Below are 20,801 nucleotides of genomic sequence, written 5' to 3'. Positions count from 1 at the left end.
GACAGAACTCCATTCCAAAATTCTATCTCCTCCTCAGCCAGCCCTAGCAGAATCCCTGGTAAAATACTGCCTAGGTCAGACACATCACTAATGAATTCCAATAAGCAGATGCAATCTTTCTCCCTGAGGCCTTACCACTCTCATAAAACCACCAGGAACTAAAGAAAGCTTTTATTCTTCATCTGACCAACTGCCTGCAAGCCCTTGGTGGTAAAGGAAAATTGGGTTTGAAAAGCAGATGGCTTATCCAAGAAACTAAAACCTAAGGTGAAAAGGAAGCAATTTACTAAAAATCAAACATTCCAAAAGAGAAACTATGCTTCTTTGAAGTGACAAAAAATGCTGTTTTAGTCATGTTTACCCTCCAAACTGAGAGTATCTTCATCATCTAGTAGGAGGAACAGAAGCCAAGAGTCAAGGACTAGTTCTAGCTGCACTGGTCCATAGATTCATACTAGATATTACTAAAGGTTCATACTAGACTCTAACACTCTGGATTTTTCTAAAAGCAAGCATCATTTGTTTGCAACAACTGTCTTTGGTTATGGAGATTTGACTATAGGTGGATTTTGTCATGGAAAAAAAGTACCATTATATCAATTAGACCTTCAATATAATAAGGGGAGAAAGAAACTTAAAGGTTAAATAAGATAATATAAGAGCCTAGAAATTAATCTGGCACAAGGTACAGGCTTAATCAGTGTTTGTTCAATTGAACTGAAGAAGAGATTAACATTATTTAGTTCTGATTATCAAAAATTACCTAAGCAGTTTTCATATAATTTATCTCATTTAATCCTCAAAAAAATTCAGAACAAGTGTTAATTATCCTCATTTTACATATAAGAAGACATTAAAAAAAATTTGTATTTCACTGCAGAACAAAAATGTGGAGGTAAGCACTGGGCCAGGAATTGGAATTCCTGAGTTCTACTCTTAGCTGTACCAAACTGCTACGCAGCTTAAAAACCAAGTCCCTTCCTTTCTCTGGATTTTAATTTTCTCACCTAACTCAACAGTGGTGCAACATTTAACCTAAAGATGAGTTATCGCTTGACATCTCAATACTCAAGAAATATAGGACACACAATCAAGACTCTACTGGACAAGTAATTCACCCTTACTGCTCAGTGTTCACTCTGCTCTCTTCTGTCTACAGTACTCTCAGGACTGACAGTTTACCTCCACCTGTCCATAAGCCATTTCTAAGCCAGAAGGATCCTTTCCAGTGCAGTTCACCATCTGTGCTGGATGCTTCATTAAGTGGAAAGCTGACACCATACTTAGCTGGAAGCCTGGTGCACAAATGTTACCTGGTGATGAATAAATCATTCCAGTTGTGTTGGGTTGCAACTGTAAGGGCAACAGCTGTGGGTCTGAAAACAGATGGTCTTTTAAGGATGGAGAACTTGGCTCCTATCTGATTTTTCCTAAGGCAAGCAGGTTTGGGTCAGTAGGAAGCCTGGCTGGTAAGTGCCTGAGCAGAGCTAGTATCCAGTGATGAGGAGAGATGACAGAAATGCACATGCAGTTTCTTTCCACAATAAATGAATATACAGGAGGCTGCAATTACTAGGATCTCAAGCCCTTATTTTTGTACCTACTCATTGACTCCTAAATCATTTTCTTTTCAGTCAGTCCAACATTTCCTTCCTTGATTTTAATACAAAGGTGAGCTCAGGGAGAATGCTTAGCACTGTCTAGGCACAAAAACAGAACAATATGTGCTAAAACAAACTGGAAAAAGTGAACTTACTGGATGACAGTAGAATAGTACACAGAACCGTCGGTAACAGTAGGTGTGCAGTAAACATGTTTAATATAGTAATGTGTCAGACAAGACAGTCTTATTTTATGATGTTTTATAGATAAGGAAATTAAAACTCAGAAAAGCCAGATACTCTGCCCAGAGTTACACAGCAAATTAAGTGAGGCTAAATGTCTCCAACATTCTATACATTTTGTCTGTCAACTTCTTGTCCTTCTTTCTGTTCCTCAAACACATCTAGCTCATCCCTACCTCTGAACCTTTCTGCTTGCTTCCTCTATCACATATCACATGTCTTTTTATTTTAGATCATTCAGGTCTGTACTCAACTGCCATCCCTTTAGGGAGGCTTTTCTTGATCATCTCCCAACACATTCTATTCCTTTACCTTAACTTATTTTTTATTTAAACAATATATTACCTTTTTGTGTGTATGTGTGGCAGAGACAGAGAGAATCAGAGAGAGGGACAGATAGGGACAAACAGGAAGGGAGAGAGATGAGAAACATCAATTCTTTGTTGAGGCTCCTTAGTTGTTCATTGATTGATTTCTCATACATGCCTTGACCGTGGGGCTACAGCAGACCAAGTGACCCCTTGCTTGAGCCAGTGACCTTGGGCTCAAGCTGGTGAGCCTTGCTCAAACTAGATGAGCCCGCGTTCCAGCTGGCGACCTCGGGGTCCTGAACCTGGGTCCTCCACATCCCTGTCAGATGCTCTGTCCACTGTATCACCGCCTAGTCAGGCTAGACATTATATTATTTATCAGCTCATTTTTTTTTTTTTTTGTATTTTTCTGAAGCTGGAAACGAGGAGAGACAGTCAGACAGACTCCCGCATGCGCCCGACCGGGATCCACCCGGTACGCCCACCAGGGGCGACGCTCTGCCCACCAGGGGGCGATGCTCTGCCCCTCTGGGGCGTCACTTTGCCGCGACCAGAGCCACTCTAGCACCTGGGGCAGAGGCCAAGGAGCCATCCCCAGCGCCCGGGCCATCTTTGCTCCAATGGAGCCTCGGCTGCGGGAGGGGAAGAGAGAGTCAGAGAGGAAGGAGGGGGTGGGGGTGGAGAAGCAAATGGGTGCTTCTCCTATGTGCCCTGGCCGGGAATCGAACCCAGGTCCCCCACACGCCAGGCCGACGCTCTACTGCTGAGCCAACCGGCCAGGGCCTAGCTCATATTTTTTGTTTACTGTCAGTCTCCCCAACTATAATGAAAGATCTATGAGGACAGGGACTTTGTCCTGGTCACAACTGTAACCCCAGCACTTAGAACAGTGAACAGTCCACTGCAGGTATTCAACATATACTCAATGAATGAATGAATGAATGAATGAAATATGTGGTGAAAATCAGAGTTCTATACTATTATATAACAAGTAATTGTTACAGAGTATAAAGAGCAGAGGCTTTGAGATGAGGCAGATCTAGGTTCAAGTCTGATTCTGCAACTTTGGACAAGTCACTAAACTTCTTTAATCTTCCATCTGTAAAATTAGTATAAAAATATAAGTCACACCCTGGCCGGTTAGCTCAGCGGTAGAGCACTGGCCCGGCGTGTGGAAGTCCTGGGTTTGATTCCCAGCCAGGGCACACAGAAGAAGCCCCCATTTGCTTCTCCACCCCTCCCCCTCTCCTTCCTCTCTGTCTCTCTCTTCCCCTCCTGCAGCCAAGGCTCCAGTGGAGCAAAGTTAGCCCGGGCGCGAAGGATGGCTCCATGGCCTCCACCTCAGGCGCTAGAATGGCTCTGGTTGAGCAACGCCCCAGATGGGCAGAGCATTGCCCCCTGGTAGGCATGCCAGGTGGATCCCGGTCAGGCACATGCAGGAGTCTGTCTGTCTGCCTCCCTCTGCTTCTCACTTCAGAAAAATACAAAAAACAAACAAACAAATAAATAATAAAAATGTCACATATTTGTTATAATTAAATGTGATAAACATGTGAAAATGCTTTGTGCAAACTAGAGTATTATATACATATGTTTTTTATAATAATGGGAAAATGTTAAAAAAAATCTTATACTTTATAGATCACCCCCAAGGCCCAAAAATGTAAAATGAACTGTCCAATGTCCCAATTATTTAGAACCAAATCATGATTAGACAACAAGACTCTAGGTAACCAAGCTGGGATACCTGCTATTAGACCCACAAACTACTTGGCCTCTGATACTTCACTTTCTCTCAATTCTTCTTTTACCTTACTGGCTATTCTTTTGAACATCTCAATCTTCCAATGTTAGTGTTCAAGGTGCCACTGTTACAACTCTTTGCTCTGCACACATTCAAGTAATCACATCTATTCCATGGCATTACATATACTAATGACTCCCAGATTTATTTCTCCAAACTAGACTTCTCTGAATTCCAGACTTGTATACCCACCTACCTACCTCACATTTCCTTGGCTAGTTGTCTGATAGCCATCTTAAAATAATATGTCTAAAACCAAACACCTGACCCCTTCCTATAAACTTGCTCTTCCCACTCTTTCCCACTCCATATATGACAACTCTTCTAGTTGCTCAAGACAAAAACCTTCCATTGCCTGACCAGGCGGTGTCGCAGTGGATAGAGCATCGGACTGAGATGTGGAGGAACCAGGTTCGAGACCCCGAGGTCGCCAGCTTGAGCATGGGCTCATCTGGCTTGAGCAAAAAAAAGCTCGCCAGCTTGGACTCAAGGTCGCTGGCTCGAGCAAGGGGTTACTTGGTCTGCTGAAGGCCCGCGGTCAAGGCAATATGAGAAAGCAATCAATGAACAACTAAGGTGTCACAATGCGCAACGAAAAATGCTGATTGATGCTTCTCATCTCTCTCCGTTCCTGTCTGCTGTCCCTATCTATCCCTCTCTCTCACTCTCTCTCTGTCCCTGTAAAAATAAATTAAAAATTAAAAAACCTTCCACTGAGCATTTTCTTACTCTCATAATCCTCATCAAATCTACCAGTGAACTGTCAGCTCTACTTTCAAAACATATCCTGATTCCAACAATTTCTTACCACCTTTAGTGCTATCACATTGGCTCAAGCTTTATCTCATTCTCTAACTCTTGTAACAAACAGCTTTCTATCTAATCCCCCTGCTTCGGCCCTTGTTGTCTATCTATCCCATGCCCCTTTCTTCTCAGAAGCCAAAATGATCCTTTTAAATTCAATTCAAATTATGTCACTCCACTCTGTTCAAAACTCTGCAATGACTTCTCATCTCGAAATAAGAATATAAGATCATTACCATGGCCTACAAAACACATGTAATCTGGCTTCCTTTTACCTATTTGACCTTACCACCTATTACTGTCCTCTTTGCTCACTGTACTTCAGCCACATTGCAGTAAAATTTTTAACACCAACACTCATGTTTCGAAATCACTCTGAGGTGGCCAAAAGCAAAGACCAAGAAAAACATGCAAGCCTCAATTCTTTAATGCGAACAACAGGAATATTTTCCCCCTTATTGTTGTTGACTGATAAGCTGAGCATAACCTAAACTCAGAGATTTAGTACTTATAGTTCTCTTCGCCTAAAGCCTTCTTTCCTCAAATTATCAATATGATTGATTCCTCTACCTCATTAAGATCTGTACTCGAGACTGACCAGGTGGTGGCGCAGAGGATAGAGCCTCAGACTGGGACGCACGTCCAAAACCCTGAGGTTGCTGGCTTGAGCGTGGGCTCATCCGGCTTGCGCACGGGGTCACTGGCTTGAGTATGGGATCACAGACATGACCAGATGGTGGCTGGCTTGAAGCCCAAGGTCGCTGACTTGAGCAAGGGGTCACTGACTCAGCTGGAGCCCACCCTGACCAAGGCACATATGAGAAAGCAATCAATGAACAACTAAGGTGCTGCAACTATGAGCTGATGCTTCTCATCTCTCTCCCTTCCTGTCTGTCTGTCCCTATCTCTCTCTCACATGCGCTAATAAAAATTTTTTAATAAAGTAACTAGATGGGCCATAAGCTTGTTAAAAGATGCTCTGCGGCCCTGGCCGGTTGGCTCAGCGGTAGAGCGTCGGCCTGGTGTGCGGGGGACCCGGGTTCGATTCACGACCAGGGCACATAGGAGAAGCGCCCATTTGCTTCTCCACCCCCACCCCTCCTTCCTCTCTGTCTCTCTCTTCCCCTCCCGCAGCCGAGGCTCCATTGGAGCAAAGATGCCCGGGCGCTGAGGATGGCTCCTTGGCCTCTGCCCCAGGCGCTAGAGTGGCTCTGGTCGCAGCAGAGCGACGCTCCGGAGGGGCAGAGCATACCCCCTGGTGGGCGTGCCGGGTGGATCCCGGTCGGGCGCATGCGGGAGTCTGACTGTCCCTCCCCGATTCCAGCTTCAGGAAAAAAAAAAAAAAAAAAAGATGCTCTGCAACATAAACCACTGGGGATGCAAATCAAATCTTAATGAGATACCAATCCACATTCACTAGAATGACTAAAACCAAAAGACAAGTCATGGAGAAGATGAATAAAGTATGGTGTGACTGCTAAAGTACTGGTTTCTCTTGGGGATAATAAAAATGTTCACAATTCTGTAAATATACTAAAATCATTGACTTAAAAACTTTAAATGGGCAAATTGGTCCTATCTGGGTAGCGTGGTTGGTCTGAGCAGCATCCTGATACAGAAAGATTGCAGGTTTGATCCCCAGTCAGGGCACAAACAGGAACAGTGCGATGTTTGTTTCTTTTTCCTCTCTCTCTCTCTCTCAAAAAAAAAAGGGGGACTCTAAAAGGGTGAATTGTATGGCACATGGACTATAGCTCAATATGGCTGTTATTAAAAAATAACTTTAAAAATATAATCTGAAGTTTACTGAGGTTCTATTTATCAACATTCTTGCTATTCTCATTCAATTGAATATTTATTTAATACTAGATAATGCTCATCCTCTTTATTTTACTTAATATTCACAATCAAATAGCCTATTGCAGGTAAGAAACATATAGCTCACAGAAATGAAATAATTTATAATCTATAGTAAATTACCAGAGCCAAGAGTTGGTTCTGCATTCACTCTCCAAATCTAGGACTCTTTCTTACCTCTCTTCCACTTCTTACTAGCAAGCTTAATTAAGACCTAACTATAACACTCAGAAGAACTATGAATTAATAAAGCAAGGACAAAGAAATCATAAGAACACAGATTTATGACCACAGATTGAGAGAATGATTACTAAAACTGGGGATCATAAAATCCAATACCCCTGCATTTATTACTTGTTCACAGTGCTGTGCTACATGAAAGGGGGAGGAGGGCTCGATCTGATTCCCAAGGTCACCTATGTAAGGGGAAAAAGTGAAAGGGAAAAAAAAGTACATAGCATTCCCAGGAAAACCAATTAGAGCCATTCGCACTTTCAGACTGGTCTGCTACTGATCTTGGCTACTCTTGAAACAAGGCATCTCAATAACACTACTGAAAAGTACTTACTACAAAATTAGCTATAACAAGGAAGCTTTTGGAGTGATGAAATTGTTCTGTCTCATGATTGTGGTGATGGTTACAGAAATCTACGCCTGTGTTAAAATTCATAGAATTTTATAACACAAAAAGGGCAATTTTATTATTAATTTATAAGTAAAATTTGAGAAAACTTGCACATTAAAAAATAAGTTTTCATCAAAAGACATTACCAAAAGCCTGACCAGGCGGTGGTGCAGTGGATAGAGCGTCAGACTGGAATGCGAAGGACCCAGGTTCAAGACCGAGGTTGTCAGCTTGAGCAAGGGCTCATCTGGTTTGAGCAAAGCTCACCAGCTTAGACCCAAGGTCGCTGGTCTGAGCAAGGGGTTACTCGGTCTGCTGAAGACCCATATGAGAAAGCAATCAATGAACAACTAAGGTGTCAAAATGAAAAAAACTGATGATTGATGCTTCTCATCTCTCTCCGTTCCTGTCTGTCTGTCCCTATCTATCCCTCTGACTCTCTCTCTCTGTAAAAAAAAAAAAGAGAGACAAAGACATTACTAAGAGAATTAAAAGGCAACTCACAGAATGAGAGAATATCTGCAAATTATACAATGATAAAAGATTAATATACAGAATATATAAAGAACTCCTAAAACTCAACAAAAAAAAAAACCAATTCAAAAACAGAAAATGGTGGCGCAGTGGACAGAGTGTTGGCCTGGGATGCTGAGGACCCAGGTTTGAAACCCCAAAGTTGCAAGCTTGAGCACAGGCTCATCCGGCTTAAGCACAGGCTCACCAGCTTAAGCACAGGATCATAAAACATGACCCCATGGTCACTGTCTTTAGCCCAAAGGTCACTGGCTTTAGCCCAGTGGTAGTCAACAACCTGGTCCCTACTGCCTACTAGCGGGCGTTCCAGCTTTCATGGTAGGCGGTAGCAGAGCAACCAAAGTATAAATAAAAAGATAGATTTAACTATAGTAAGTTGTTTTATAAAGATTTATTCTGCCAAACTTAGCAAAAATCCGACATAAAGTACTTGGTAAGTAATTATTATTATATGCTTTAACTTGGTAACTCTGCTTTATAAATTTTATAAAGTAAAGTTACTTCCCTACTTTATAAATCACCATTACTGAGGAACCGGTGGGCGGTTAGAAAATTTTACTACTAACAGAGATACAAAAGTGGGTGGTAGGTATAAAAAGGTTGACTACCCCTGCTTTAGCCCAAGGTCTCTGGCTTGAACAAGGTGCCACAAATATGAGTTGTGGCTTCTCATCTCTCTCCCTTCCTGTCTCTCTCTCTCACACGTACGCGCACACACGTGTACACACACACACACACACTAAAAAAAAGGAGGGGGGGAACTTAAATAGACATTTCTCCAAATATACAAATGGTCAATAAGCATATGAAAAGATGCTCAATATCACTCATCACTAAGGAAATGAAAATCAAAACCACAATATGGATGGCTACTACAAAAAAAATAAAACTGTATTGACAATGACATAAAGCAATTGGAATCTGGAATCCATACATACTGTTGGTGGAAATGTAAAATGGTACAGCTGCTATGGAAAATAGTGTCATTTCCTTAAAAAAGAAAAATAGAAAGTACCATATAACCCAGCAACCACATTTCTGGGTAAATACTCAGAACTAAAAACAGGGTCTCAAAAAGATAGTTGGATCCCTGTGTTCATAGCAGCATTATTCACAATTAAAATGTGGAAGCAAACAAGTGTCCATTAACAAATGTGTGGATAAGCACAATGTGTTGTACACACACACACACACACACACACACACAAAATATTATTCAGCCTTAAAAAGTCTGCCTAGCCCTGGCCGGTTGGCTCAGCGGTAGAGCGTCGGCCTGGCGTGCGGGGGACCCAGGTTCGATTCCCGGCCAGGGCACATAGGAGAGGCGCCCATTTGCTTCTCCACCCCCCATCCTTCCTCTCTGTCTCTCTCTTCCCCTCCCGCAGCCGAGGCTCCATTGGAGCAAAGATGGCCCAGGCGTTGGGGATGGCTCCTTGGCCTCTGCCCCAGGCGCTAGAATGGCTCTGGTCGCAGCAGAGCGACACCCCGGAGGGGCAGAGCATCGCCCCCTGGTGGGCAGAGCATCACCCCTGGTGGGCGTGCCGGATGGATCCCGGTCGGGCGCATGCGGGAGTCTGTCTATCTCTCCCCGTTTCCAGCTTCAGAGAAAATACAAAAAATAATAATAATAAAAAAATAAAATAAAATAAAAATTTTAAAAAAAAGTCTGCCTGACCAGGCAGTGGCGCAGTGGATAGAGCATTGGCCTGGGATGCTGAGCACCCAGGTTCAAAACCCCGAGATTGTTGGCTTGAGCCCAAGGTCACTGGCTTGAGCAAGGGGTCACTGGTCAAAGCACATATAAGAAAGCAATCAATGAACAACTAAGGTGCTGCAACAATGAGTTGATGCTTCTCAGCTCTCTCCCTTCCTGTCTGTCCCTGTCTGTCTCTCTCGCTAAAATAATAATAATAATAATTTGCAAAGGCTTCACAACTAAAAAGCAAAGGAAAAAAAGTAGAGGATTCAGAATTCAAACTCAGACTTTCTAGCTCGCCTCTGAACCTCAATTTCCTCCTCTGCAAAATGGAAATGGTATTTTTCATCTTCAAAGGTAGATGTAGAAGGTACTACATGCAAAGCATCAGATCACTGTCTGCTCATCTATATACATTAGCTCTTTCCCTTTCTTCCTTCACACTTGAATTGCCTGGTTTGTTGGCTTACTCCATACAAATTGCATTTTTTTAAAGTTGACACTTCATTTTTTCTTAGCTATCTTATAACTATTAGCTACCATAATGTTTGGTGATCCTGGGGTATCTCAAGAGCACTTCTGGCTCACCTAGCAGCTGGGGTGCTTGAACAGAGCTCCTTTTGCTCAGAGATTTGTATAAGACTACCTCCTCTATTCTATTCTCCCTTAGAGAAACATACATACGCAGGTGGAAAAATTTTAAAAGCCATAATTAACCTAATTACAATTGAGTGATAGAAATAGAAAAGGCCAGTGTCCTAGCCAGGCTGCAGGGCAAACAAGAACTCTCTGGCTGGAAAAGTGAGGGAAGAAAATAGCATCTACTAGGGAGAAAAAGGAGTCACAGCCACATGGCAAGAACTACAGAATGTCTAAAATGGATGTCAGTACCACCCACCAAGGCCCTCATTCCTGTTCCCCAGGATGAATTGGGCACCTATAATTTATCAAATAAGAACTCACACCAGATCAAAGTCAAATTATGACCTTCTTTCTTTCTACTTTGATTGAATTTATTGGGGTGACACTGGTTAATAGAATTATACAGGTTTCATGTGCATTCATCTATAATACATCATCTGTATACTGCATTAGGTGTTCACCACTCCAAAAATTATGAGCTTCTTGAGGACTGAACTACAACTTACATCTAGACCCCAAGACACAGAACCTGACACCGGCACTCATATTTGTTGAATATATAAATAATGGTAAATGAGTAAAGTCAGATTGAAAGTCTCTCCATCCTTTCAACAGTGTACTACTACGAGAGGGTTCTTATCATCACCCACAATGCAATCTGTAACTCTTCACAAATCCCACAAACTAAAGTAAAGTGCATCTGCAGGCCATCTCCCCAAGAGTTCTACATAACCCACACTGCTTCTGGAAAAAATGAAAGCAAATCCCAAATAAAACTTTCAAACAGCTCCTCACTACCTTAGGAATAAAGTCTATATACCTTAATTCATATATAAGGCTCTTTTGCAAATTGGCTCTTGCCTTTCTTTACAAATACATCCTTTCAAGAACTCTTAAGTACCTGCCAAACATGAACCCACTGCCCCTTAAATAAGTCCTGCAATCCTGCTTCAGCACCTTTAGTTGCCACAGTTCCTACAAGATTCATCACCACAAAGATTTGTTCTACGTAAGTCCTATCCACCTTTCATGGAACAAATCAGGTCCCATCTATTTTACAAACTCTATTATAGCAGTCCCAGAGCAGTGCTCACTTCCTTTCCTGACTTAAGGTAATCATGTCCACAGCACTCATCCTACACTCAAAGATAGCATGTGTTGTTTTTGCACAAACATACGTTCACATACAGATTAATGTTATGTTCCTCCAACCAGTAAATCTCATTAATAGCCAGAACACACTTATGTTACTCTATTACCAGTGGCTAGAAAATTAGCCTGTATCTAGTAAGTGCTGCTTTGTTCATGCAAAAATTGAACATTGTTCACATATTAAAATGTAAGTGCCGCCTGGCTTGTGGTGGTATTGTAAAGTATCGGCCTGGAACACTGAGGTCACCGGTTCGAAACCCTGGGCATGCCTGGTCAAGGCATATATGGGAGTTGATACTTCCTGCCCCTTCTCTCTCTCTCTCTCTCTCTCTCTTTCCTCTCTAAAATGAAAAAATAAAAAAAAATGTAAGTGCCAACTAATATCTATTACTATATTTTAAAAAAGGATTCTCAACTTATTAGCTTTCTCATAAATTTATATAGTAATGTTGTCAGTGAAAACAGCACCTGGTGTTAGACTGGTGGAGTCAGACCAGACCTCAGTTCAGCAACCTCGGTACTCAAGTCCTAACTAAGAATTCAGAGCCAAGATTCAAACTATAAGAGAAAGTTTATTTAGAAAATCAGAGGTTGAAGAAGTGAGCTGTAGAAGAAATGGGCTCAGGAAACAAGTTACAGAGGCAAAGGGCCCTTGGTGCTTAGGAGAAAGAGACCAGCAAGGAAAATAAATGCACCCAGGGAAAGTGGTGGGCATGCTCTATAGCAAAAGCTGCACTGGGTTCTCAGTCTTGAGGGTATCTATCTAGGGGTCTCAGGAGAGGATCCCAATAGAATATTCATTAGCTTTCCAGGTGTGTCCTTTCAGGGCAGTGGTCTCTACTGATTGGTCAATGCCAGAGCAGGGGGGTTACTGGTCAATGCAGCTGGTGTCAGCCACGGTGACACCTATTTGGTTTTGCTGCTTTTTTAGGCCTGGAGCTAAAACACAACTAAGGCCTAGATGTATCTGATGCAAGTTAGAACCTCACTGTCCTGGGGGCTTAATGATTAAAGGGCTACTCTCCTGACCCCCTTGTTCTTTACCCTTCCAAGGGGGTATGTGGGGAAACAGTTGGGTTAGGCTTGCTAGCTAGTTTACCAGCTGCAAGCACTTTGCCTGATTAGTGCGTGAGCATGTGGCAGGGCCACTTGTGTATGGTCTAACGCAGGGGTCCCCAAACTTTTTACACAGGAGCCAGTTCACTGTCCCTCAGACCGTTGGAGGGCTGCCACATACAGTGCTCCTCTCACTGACCACCAATGAAAGAGGTGTCCCTTCCGGAAGTGCGGCGGGGGCCAGATAAATGGCCTCAGGGGGCTACATGCGGCCCAGGCCGTAGTTTGGGGACACCTGAAAGGCTTTGGTGCTTTCCCTCAGGGGCAATTCTCCCAAATCACTCTCCCGCCACAGCAAGGTGCAGTTTTCCTGCTCCCCTGTCCTTCTCTGTGAAAAGCAGGCTTTCCTTTGTTTATTAACCCTTTTTCTTTTTTGTTTATTCACTCGCTTATCTTTGCAAGCCTCCAATAAACGGGTATGGCCCAATGCTTTCCAGCTCAGCAGTTCCTCTACTGTCTGCCCAAAGTCAATGAGAACCTGCCTGGCCTCAACCATCAGTCTTACAGGGTCTAACCCACATGACTAGCAACATGCCAGAAGAGGTAAGGTCAGGGGAGGGTCCAAACTTCTTGACCAGTGAAGTTTGAAACATTAGCAATATAAACTGCACAACCAGCCACATGCTAGGAAATGAAAAGTTACCCTGGAGTTGAGGTCTTTGTTTTTCAAGTTTGCCCACTGCTAGGCACCCATACTTGGCCCATCCTCCTTGTTCTGCTCATGTCTGTCTTACTGCTACCACAGTAAGTGCTCTAATAATCAGAAACAGGTATTAATTACTACGTTTCTTTCTGAAACAAAGATAAGAGTATATCATGTACAGTGAAGTTTTAGAAGTTAACTATATTTTATTATATCTTGATTCTTAAAAAACTGGTAACCAATGAATGCTCTAAGACAGGGTAACTCTTTAAGCTAACATTATGTGATAACCAGGTATACCCACTCATTTTTTAACTCATAAAGCTTGACACTTTCTTGAATACATCTTCCCATTTCCAAAACTAATATACTTGTTTTGGGTTCCACTTTCCCCCAGATATATCTGACCCAATCCTAGAAAGAACCCTAGATATATTTGTATCACAGCACCTGTTATACAATACTTAATTATGCTTCCTTATTTATATGTCTGTCTCCCTACCAATTTGCTCCTCTAGATTTGTGCTTTCCAATACAGTAGCCACTAGACACATATAGCTACTTAAATCAAATTGCTTTTCTTTCTTTTTTTTTAGCAAGAGAGAAAGAGAGACAGACAGACAGATGAGACTCATTAACTCATAGCTGTGACACTAGTTGTTCATTGACTGCTTACTCACATGTGCCTTGACTGCGGAGCTCTAGCCGAGTCAGTGACCCCCTGGCTCAACATCGACCTTGGGCTAAGCTAGCGACCTTTGGGCTCAAGCCAGCAACCATGTCTCTTATCCCACGTTCAAGCTGGAAGAGCCTGCACTCAAGCCAGTGACCTCGGGGTTTCGAACCTGGATCCTCAGTGTCCCAGGCTGACATTCTATCCACTACACCACCATCTGGTCAAGCAAGAAGTTCAATTCCTACTCTACCTCTTACAAACTCTTTGAATTTAACACATTGTTTAACCTTCCTGAGACTATTTCTTCATGTGTAAAATTATAATACCTTGCAGAATCGTGGTAAGGATGAAAGAAAATGTACATAAAATACATGTACAACATCTGGCTTATGTGGGCATTAAATAAATGGTAACTATATTTATATTCTCCTTTGTACATCACTGTAATTTGTATGTTACAGTAATTATGCACCTACCTTAAAAGTTTATTGTGAGGATTAAATGAATCAGTGTAGGCAAAGGGTTTAGAACAGTGGCTGGCACAGCAAGAATCACTACATGTTAGCTGCTATTGCTGCTACTATTTCATACCAATACCATATAGCACGTTTCACCCTGAATTACAATTTATTTGTCATCTTCCTCCCCATCTAATACTTAACATAAAACACAATAAATATCTGTTGACCAGTTGAATAAATAATGGATGAATGTTTGAAGAAATGAAGATATCATAGTTCTGTGACAAGAGGAATACTTCTCTGAATTTATCATACAATCTTCCCACAGCAGCCATTCAACAAGAATGTACTGCTTTGTGAATTGATATATTCTATCAAGCCTGTGTGGTAAGTAGAAGTATTCTTGTAGGCCTATTTTACAGATAAAAAGATTCCCAGAGAGATTAATGATTAAGATCACAGCCCTGGCCAGTTAGCATAGTGGTAGAGCATCAACCCGGCATGCAGAAGTCCCGGGTTTGATTCATGGTCAAGTCACACAGGACCATCTGCTTCTTCTCTCCTCCCCTCTTCTCTCTCTCCCTTCCTCTCCCACAGCCATTGCTTGATTGGTCCCAGCACTGAGAATGGCTCCATGGAGCCTCTACCTCAGGTGCTAAAAATAGCTTAGTTGTCAGCATGGTCCCAGATGGGGAGAGCATCGGCCCCAGACAGGGTTTACCAGGTGGATAAAAATTGGGGTGCATACAGGAGTTTGTCTATCTCCCCTCCTCTCACTTAAAAAATAAAAAAAATATTAAGATCACTCAGCTAGGACAGGAACTACAACCTCCTTTTGCCTCTCAGAAACTAGTTCTAGATTTTTTTCTACTAGGGCTAGATCTCTCTCCATATTCTAACATAAAAACACAAACACGCCACATTACTGAATATTGTTCCGCCACACACAACCAAACTAGTTTGCCCACAGTCTGTAAGTACGATGCTAACAGCATAAGCCGAAACACTCATATCTCAATTCTTTAAAATTCTTATGGGAGTGTCATAAATTCGAAACATCGTGTGTTGCAACTGTCATAACCCAAGGACCCCTGTATTTATCAGTATTTTTTTTAATTACAGGACACATACAAAATGTTACCTAAAAAGAAAGCAATGGGTAAAAACAAAAGAAACGGGAAAAGGACAAACAAGAGTATCACAAGAGTATCACTCTGAAGACTAAGCCAATCCTTAGGAGCTGAGAGCCAAAGGCAAATAGAAAAATCTCTTCTATTCCTCCCTTCACCTGCCATTTCCATCCACATCCAACTTAGTACTTTTACATGTAGTTGAGTCGCAATCAAAACAAATACTAAGTGTAGAACCCCAAAGGGGTCACAAACAAGCAAATCCATGGGTTATCTGAAGGATGTGTTATAAAAAGTCTCATTTTTACCTCATTATTGTTAGTCACAGCAAATCAACTACCATTTATTTGAACACCTACTATGTGTGCAGTCCTATAGTTGGAACTTTATAAATATTATCTCTAATCATAATAGTAACCTTAAAAGGTAAATGTTAGTTTAATTTTCATACTAACATCTAGGCTAATACAGATATAAATGGTAAAACTAAAATGTGAATCTAGGTCTATCTGATTCCAAAAACCTAGTGGAGCAATCAATTGTCTCAAAGAACTGGCTTCCTTCCTCCCCAACCAATTACCTGGAACCTTAGCCCTGATTTTTCCACCCCTTCAGCTCCACTGCAAGTTACCAGCTGCGAGTACTTAGATTGAGTCATTACCAAATATCTTTCCAGGCAATACCCAAAGGCCAGAGACAGGGATGCTCTGGGCATTGCGCCACAGGAGGAAGAAAGAAGAGTGGCTCACCACAGGTCTTTCAGGCACCAAATTGACCAAGCAGGACATAGACACTGAAATCATTTGTAACAATGATTCCTCCAGGAGGGCATCCACTGGCACTGCATGAGGTATTACTGCTGCTTCACAAAGCTTTCCTCCCCCATACAAGCCCTAGAAATCATTACCAGCTCATCTCTTAGCCCACATTCCCCAGCCTCTCCCACTCCCATCTGTACCACCCCAGCACCACCAAGTCCACTACTCCTTTACCTAGCTCTGCTAAGTTACATCTATCCAAAGAACGTACTAATAACATCTGTACAGTTCTCAGACACTTCCAAACATCAAATCATATACTCCTTACAACTGAGAGATAGGTATTAATATCTTCATTTGACCAAACTGGCCCAGTTTAGTCTAAGTATACATCAGAAAAAGAGGCCCCTTTTCTTGTTTTGTTTTTGGGTTTGTTGTTTTGTTTTGTTTTTAAGCCAAGAACAGTTCTCAAAAGCCACCAGTAGTATTCCCATCATGTCTCACTGGCTAGACTCTGGGCACAGATCCATTTCTAAATCATTCACTGGCAAGGGGCATGGAATTACTATAACTAATTGACTTAAACTAATTCCTTGGAGTGGAATAGACGTTGGCAAATACACACCCACCACAGTGCCCAACACCTCTAGGCTAATGACATGAAACAGTGAAGGAAGCCAGACTGCGTTCAGGTCCCTCCTTAGTATGTTACTTTCACGTTATAGAAACCCTGAAGACTCAAGAGGTCAGAACTGCTGGCCTAGGGAAGAGAGAACAGACACTCCATAGAGTTGAGTCTGTGGTGAGCACTCAGGAAGATGATCTAGAGACCTCAGTGTTAGTAACAGTACTGTACTAATACTAGTTCTTTACTTAAAAGTCTGCTATGTATGCTTTGCTAAGGAACTTCATCTCCTCAACCCTCAGGTTCCCCTTCAGTAATAAAAGACCACCTAGGTCAGTGTTTACAAAAAAGCAGTCAGAGAACTAAATGTATCCAGGACCAGAAGTAAACAGAAAGGGGATACAAAAGAGTAGTGTTATAAGTCCCACTTCAACCTGAGCAGCTCCCATTTGATCTCTTTGTACAAAACCACATGTAACATTTGGTAGGAGAAAGTGTTTTGTTTTGTTTTTTTTTTTCAGGTATTCAAAGTGTCTACATGTTAAGAATGAAACACAAGTGGGAACTTCATCAGAAAATGTTTCAAGAAATTGCACAGCACATATAGTAAAATTGGTACAATACAGAATGGGCATGAACCCTGCCCAAGGATGACATGCAAATTCATGAAGTGTTTCATACTTTAAAAAAAAAAAAGAAATTGTACATACAGGGTCTCAAGAATGAAATCTTTTTCTCTTAGATAAAAATAACTTTGGGAAGGATAAATTCAAGAATGTTTTCCCCCATGACTCAGAATCTCAGACATTCTTTGGTGTTCTCACTATATAGTCCCCCCCCGTAGGAAAAAGTTTTAAAAAAATATTTAATCCACTAAACCAGATAATATCCCTTCCAGATTAACATTCTATTTTTCAATGAAAAGAATATCATCTGAACAATCTCCCATTAAGCTTTTAACCATATTTCACTAAAGCTGTGAGTAACCTTCTTGTTGACAAATCCAGTAGACACTGTCTTTATTTTTATTTGATCTCAAATATAAAAGTAACCTGCCTGAATCAGAAAAAACCTGAAAGAAGTATATTTAAAATAGCCAAAATAGCTCTGGTTAAATAGTTCAGTTGGTTAGGGATAGTCCCAATATGCCAAGGTTGAGGATATATATGTATATCAGGGCACATACAAGAATCAACCAATGAGTGCATAAATAGTAGAACAATAAATAGATGTCTCTCTCCTCCCCCATTTCTCTCTCTAAAATCGGTAAATAAAAAAATTTAAAAATAAATTTAAACAGCTAAAATAAAACAGTAATAATACTAATTGCTGGCCGGGATGCAGAGAAACTGGATCTCTCATACATTGCTAATAGGAATATAAATGTTACAGCAACTTGGAAAAGTGTTGCACAGGTTCTTATAAACTAAACAAGCACTTGCTATACACAGCCCAGCAATTGCACTCTTGGGCATTTATCCCAAATAAATAAAAACATAAAAACCTGTACACCCATGGTCATAACAGCTTTATTTGTAATAGCAAAAACCTGGAAACAACCCAAATGTCCTTAAACAGGTGAATGGTTACATAAACTCTGATACATCTACAATGGAATTCTATTTAGCATAAAAAGAGAAAATATTGAGTACATGCAAAAATCTGAATGAATCTCAAGGGAATTATGCTTAGTGAGATCAATCTCAAAAGGTTATACACTGTATGATCCCATTTTATATCATTCTCAAACTGACAACACAGAGAATAGATTAGTGATTGCCAGGGTACAGTGACAGGGGTAGGCTGGGAGAGAGAGGGAGGTGTGTGTATAAATATAAAGAGGGGGTTAGTACAAGGAAGTTCCTTTGTGGTGATGGAATAGCTCTGTATCTTGACTGTAGGGCTAATGACACAATTCTATACACAGGATTAAATTGCATAGAACTATATGCATACACAAAGGAATCTCTGCATCTAAAAAATAGTGAAAATGAAGGCCCTGGCTGGCTGGCTCAGCGGTAGAGCATGGGTCTGGCTTGTGGAAGTTCCAGGTTCGATTCCCCACCAGGTCACAGAGGAGAAGCAACCACCTGCTTCTCCACCCATTCCCCTCCTCCTCCTCCTCTCTCTCTTCTCCTCCCACAGCCATGGCTCCAATGGTTTGAGCAAGTTTGCCCTAGGCACTGAAGATGGCTCCACAGCCTCACCTCAAGTGCTAAAATGGCTTGGTTGCCGAGCAATGGAGCAGTGGCCCCAGACGGGCAGAGCAGCACCCACTAGTGGGCTTGTTGGGTAGATCCCAGTCGGGTGCATGAGAGAGTCTGTCTCTCTGCCTCCCTGCCTCTCACTTAATTAAAAAAAAAAAATAGTGAAAATGAATGAAAGGTATAGTACCAATATCAATTACCTGTTTTTGCTATTGTTCTACAAGATGTTGCCACTGGGACAAGTTGGAAAAAGAATACATAGGACTCAGCCTATTTTTTGCAATTTCCTGTGATATTATAGTTATTTCAAAATAAAAAAGGATTTGTTTGGGGTTTTTTACTGATTTTTAGAGAGAAAGAGAAGAAGGGGGAGACAGAGAGGGGAGAGAAACATTGATTTGTTGTTCCACTTATTTGCACATTCACTGGTTGAGTCTTGATTCCCTGACTGGGAATCAAACAAGCAACCCTGGGGTGTATTGGGACAACACTCTAACCAACTGAGCTACTTGGCTAGGGGAAAAAGCGTTTTTTTTAGCAATACAATTCAACAAACACTTATTAAGTATCTACAATATGTCAGGTACTGTGTAAGGTGTTATGTAATGGAATGTTATTCATCCAAAAAAAATTATATAGTACAGTATTATATAAATGTTTTTTCTTTTCAATTTTGATATCCCTGGCTTAGCCACTTTAAAAATTAAGATACTTTTTGCTGAGACTACTCTATTATTTGGCAACTATCATGACTTTATTAACTTTTAAAATGCATTATTTCTTCTACATGCCAAATCATTTTTATATGATTAACAACTATATCAAGAGCTCAAAAATGTACCACTAGCTCTCCTTTTTTTTTTTTTTTTCATTTTTCCAAAGCTGGAAACGGGGAGGCAGTCAGACAGACTCCCGCATGTGCCTGACCGGGATCCACCCGGCATGCCCACTAGGGGGTGGTGTTCTGCCCATTTGGGGCATCGCTCTGCTGCAACCAGAGCCATTCTAGCGCCTGAGGCAGAGGCCAAGGAGCCATCCCCAGCACCCGGGCCATCTTTGCTCCAATGGAGCCTCGGCTGGCTGCGGGAGGGGAAGAGAGAGACAGAGAGGAAGGAGAGGGGGAGGGGTGGAGAAGCAGATGGGCGCTTCTCCTGTGTGCCCTAGCCGGGAATCAAACCCAGGACTCCTGCACGCCAGGCCGACGCTTTACCGCTGAGCCAACCGGCCAGGGCCTAGCTCTCCTTTTTACAGCAAAAAAAAAGAGCCTGAAAGGTGAAGAAATATGAGATTTAGAGAAAACGGTCATTTAGGAAATATGTTCAAACATACATACAGTGGGATAGGAAGAAAAAGAGCTTCTTAAGAGTACATCCATCCTGCCTGACCAGCCAGTGACACAGTGAATAGAGCATCAGACTGGGATGCAGAAGACCCAAGTTTGAAACCCCAAGGTTGCCAGCTTAAGCATGGGATCATCCGGTTTGAGAGCGGGTTTACCAACTTGAGTGCGGGCTCGCTGGATTGAGCATAGGATCATAGACATGACCCCATGGTGGCTGGCTTGAGCCCAAAGGTCGCTGGCTTGAAGCCCCAGGTCGCTGACTTGAGCAAGGGGTCACTCGCTCAGCTGGAGCACCCCCACCCCCGTCAAGGCACATATGAGAAAGTAATCAATGAACTAAGGAGCCACAACAAAGAATTGATGCTTCTCATCTCTCTCCCTTCCCGTCTGTCCTTCTCTCTGTCTCTGTCAAAAAAAACGGGGGGGGGGGGGATTAAACCAGACCACAAAAGAGGGTCTTAGCAGAAGGTATAACTGGTATAGAGAAATGAGGAGCCCCTGAGTCCCTGGGAAGGAGGAAGACGTTGAAACCTATCTTGCAACAGGAGTTTCTGGGTGTATCTAATGTGTGTAG

At 42.0% G+C, this 20,801-nt stretch overlaps 1 protein-coding gene and 1 non-coding gene across 4 annotated transcripts in view; one reads left to right on the top strand and one right to left on the bottom strand.

The window, feature by feature from the left end:
* FAM168A (family with sequence similarity 168 member A) overlaps positions 1 to 20,801 on the bottom strand; it is a 213,368-nt gene that overhangs the window by 146,718 nt on the left and 45,849 nt on the right. The gene's annotated exons all lie outside the window — the stretch shown is intronic.
* On the top strand, positions 17,256 to 17,363 carry LOC136321709 (U6 spliceosomal RNA). The gene has a single exon (XR_010728835.1). It is a non-coding gene; the product is annotated as a U6 spliceosomal RNA (small nuclear RNA).

Source organism: Saccopteryx bilineata, chromosome 1 (assembly GCF_036850765.1).
Source record: "Saccopteryx bilineata isolate mSacBil1 chromosome 1, mSacBil1_pri_phased_curated, whole genome shotgun sequence".
NCBI classification, from domain to species: Eukaryota; Metazoa; Chordata; class Mammalia; order Chiroptera; family Emballonuridae; genus Saccopteryx; species Saccopteryx bilineata.
The sequence above is the reverse complement of the archived record's forward strand: the minus strand, read 5'-3'. Positions and strand labels throughout refer to the sequence as shown.